The sequence below is a fragment of the Prionailurus viverrinus genome, chromosome C1 (genome assembly GCF_022837055.1).
Source record: "Prionailurus viverrinus isolate Anna chromosome C1, UM_Priviv_1.0, whole genome shotgun sequence".
Classification (NCBI taxonomy): Eukaryota; Metazoa; Chordata; class Mammalia; order Carnivora; family Felidae; genus Prionailurus; species Prionailurus viverrinus.
Window position 1 is genome coordinate 60520264 of NC_062568.1, and position 3838 is coordinate 60524101.

The window sequence follows — 3838 nt, forward strand, 5'->3', positions numbered from 1 at the left end:
ATGAGGTTCTTGTTCAAGAAGGCCCTCCCAGGTAATCCTCCTCCTAATAACAAGGGGCTATTCTTCCCCTTGTCTTAACTTCTACTTTATTTACTATGTTATATACATTACACATTCTAGACTTTTACATTATTTTTTACTTATATTTTTTGTCATATATTGATTATTGCAGAAATTCTTGGAGGCATAAAACTGTCTTCCCCACAACTGTCAACTGTCAAATGGTTGACAACATTTGATAATCAATAAGGCTATCAATACAGCATTTGAAAAATTCAGATCTGCAGAAACTGAATCACTTGTCTAGATTCTAAGAAATTGATATTTTCAAAAAGTCCCCCAAATGATTCCATTAATCAGCCAGATGTGGGTATCACTGCTAGAGCTTAATGGTAACATAATCTCAAAATACCTTTTTACTTAAAATTTATTTATTTATTTATTTATTTATTTATTTATTTATTTATTTATTTATTTATGGTTAAATATTTATTTGGGGGAGGGGATACTACACTTCCATCCAACTAGAGAAATATTTTCATAGTCCAGGGATTGTTTATATTTTTGTCACTTATCAAGCCATGAATTCATAGAGAATGGGTTCCAGCAGCTCAGACTCCTTTCCTTTCCATTGGTTCTTACAAAGTGTGCCTCTCTGGAAGGAGCAGGCTGGGACTTCAATTGAACCCAAGTGCCTTTCTCCTTGGCTTCCTCTTTTTCTAATCATTTTCCTTCACACACTTCAGGAAGCTATCCATACTCTTAGAGTGCTTAATACTCTCAGTATGTACATTAATTCTCTTGGCAAGAGTCTTGTCCTTAACTTGTTGTTTACAACAATGACAACAGCATTATGGGTGACAATGTAGATTCTCCCAGTCTTGGCATGGTAACATCCATGGGGGGTTCCTTTTTAAACAGTGCCATTCCCCTGATGTCTGCAGTATCATCTTTCTTGTAGATTGGCATGTATGTGGCCAAAGGAATCACTCCATGTTTTCTAAGAGGGCTTAGAGAACATACAGAAGGTGCCTCTCCTCTCCCCTTTGGAGCAGTCATTTCAGCAAATTACTGGCAGATGGTGAGCCCAGCCAAAAGGAAAAAAAAATTACTATTAAAAATTCATGACCAAAGGCTTCTGATTCCAGATTTTATTGATCCACTTCATCTAGGTGTTAGATTCTAGCATTTGATTTTGTGAATACCATATAATATCTAAGAAAAGATTTAGAATTCAAGACACCTGTAATTTTACCACATATACATATGTATTTTCTGGGAAACAGTCATATCAACTCTCATTTTTCTTTTGATACAACATTGTTAGATACTTCCTGTAACATCATTCTTTAAAGCAGTGAAAATATTACATTGGGACAGTGATACTAAGTAACTCAATCATTCCCCCACTTTTGGACTCTTGGGTATTTATTATTCCCCTTATAATTATAAATATTGTAACTCATACCTTTGAAATAACTCATTCATTAGTGATGTGATTACACTATATTTTATTTAGAAAATATTCATTCCATTTACTAAATACACATTTCAGTCTTTTCTAAACTTTCTAATCTTAAACACAATTTTTGTGCTGGTCTCTCCAATTAGTTTGTTTTCTCACTTTCAGACTTAGTAGCACAATCTTCCTTCAACTAAACCATTGTAAGAGGCCATGAAGTTAATCTTGTTGGCACATTCTCTTGGTTCCTATATTTGGGCTGGTCTCCCTATCACTTTATTCTCAGGGGGTACTTTTTAACATCAACCACACTACAGGGAGGAAAAATTTATATATATATATAATCTGTGATCGCTAATACAAAACAATTCCCCTACCCCTCTCCCCCATCTCTCCTCCACTAGAGTGCATCGTTTTTAGAAAGAACATGTCTACTTTATCTTTGCATTTTTGTTACCATTGAGATTGTGTTTTGCACATAGAAACTGCTCATGTATATTAGTTGTTTTATTTTTTAGTCAAATCCATGCTTTGTTTAATAGCTTAGTCTTGAACATTACACAGGATTATTTACATCATTTAAAGTGATTTCCCTCTTTTTTCCTTAAATTACAATGCTTGCCTTGTGTCTTTAGGACTTTGTTAATTGATTTCTATAGTATGTGGTGGATAGCCATCTATATAACAACATCATACATGTTCACTAAAATTCTACTATGTGTCAGGTGACAAATACTCTCTCCTGGACCAAATCTGTGTCAGGGTCCTCTGGATTCTCTTCTCAACTGAGCTCTGACCTTGGGTTCTCTCTTTGACCTGTTTAGTGGAATTTTAGCAAGAATTCTGCTATCAGTTCAGTGAAAATACTCTTCCCTTGGTATCTTGATATTAGATCAAATTTCTCATTCTCTGTATTCCATATCTTATCATCCTGGTCTGCCTTCAGTAAGAATCCTGTTGAGTCAGTCTAAGGAGAATTCCCCTAGCCTGGTACTTTTCCATCCCCTGATCCCCACCCTGATCCTTGGCTATAAATTTCTACTTATCCATGTTGTATTGGGGATTGAGGTCCATCTCTCTCCCCTTTGGAAAAACTCCACTGCCATAGTCTCTCTTGAATAAAGTCTTCCTTACGATCTTTAATAAAGTGTCATGAAATTTTTTTCTTTAACACAGGCATTGTGCTATGTTTTAAAGATAGAATTATGAGAGAAGTAGTCCTTATGTTTGAGAAAGTAGTCCTCTAGAATGGAAGTTTATCACATCAAGCATACTTACAAAGCAATATAATCAAATCTAAAGGAGAAACATGCACCAAGCATACAGAAAAATTACTACAACTTGAAAGGGCAATAAAGAATTCCTTCCTATAGATATATCTACATGGCTGAATTTAACTGAATACAAAAATTAGGAATGCCTAATTAGAAACAGCTTACCATTGTCAGAGAGTTAGCTTTAAATAACATCGAGCATGGTCTGTTCTAATATCAGGATCTATAGAATACTCATATTTCATTTTTGGAAACTATCTTTGATTTACTCTGCATATTTTCATTTTAAGGGTGTATTATTAGAAAAGTCTTTGCCTATTATTCCTTCTTTGTATAATAGAGAATAGTAGGTATACAGAGACACACATAAATATACACTTAGGTGTACACACATACTTCTCTCATAAAAATGTACTGTCACAGTCGATGTTACCAGGGGAAAACCCATATTCTTAATAATTTTCATTGTCAAGTAAATACTGAAGAAATTTCTAGTGGCTAAGTGTTCAGAGTATCCTGGGCAGTTATGATCTTGTGTAACTAATTGTGTTAAAAATCTAAGACAACGAGAAAACACTACTCACTTACTAGAATAGCTAAAACTCAAAACATTGACAACCCCAAATTCTGGTAAGGATGTAAAGCAACAGGCATTCTCATCATTTTGAATGCAAAATGATATATAGCCAGACAGTATGGAGATTTCTTACAGAACTCAAGTTACTCATACCACATGGTCCAGTAATCACACTCCTTGACATATACCCAAATGAGTTGAAAACTGATGTCCATGCAAACATCTGCAGAGAAATGTTAAGAGCAGCTTTTTCATAACTATCAAACTTAGAAGAAACCTAGACGTTCTTCTGGAAGCAAATGGATAGACAAACTATGGTATATTTCATACAATGGAATATTATTCAGCAATAAAAAATGAGCTATCTAGCCACAAAAAGACATGAAGGAAACTTAAAAGCTAAGTGAGATATTACTAAGTGAAAGAAGCCAGTCTGAAAGCCTATCTTCTGTATGATTCTGACATTCTTGAAAAGGCAAAATTCTGGAGGTAGGAGAACGATCAGAGGTTGCCAGGATGTGAGGG

General features: G+C 34.7%; 1 pseudogene; it reads right to left on the reverse strand.

Moving 5' to 3' along the window:
* Positions 1-574: 574 nt before the first annotated feature.
* Positions 575-1060, reverse strand: LOC125171621 (60S ribosomal protein L21-like; annotated as a pseudogene).
* Between the last annotated feature and the right edge of the window lie 2778 nt (positions 1061-3838).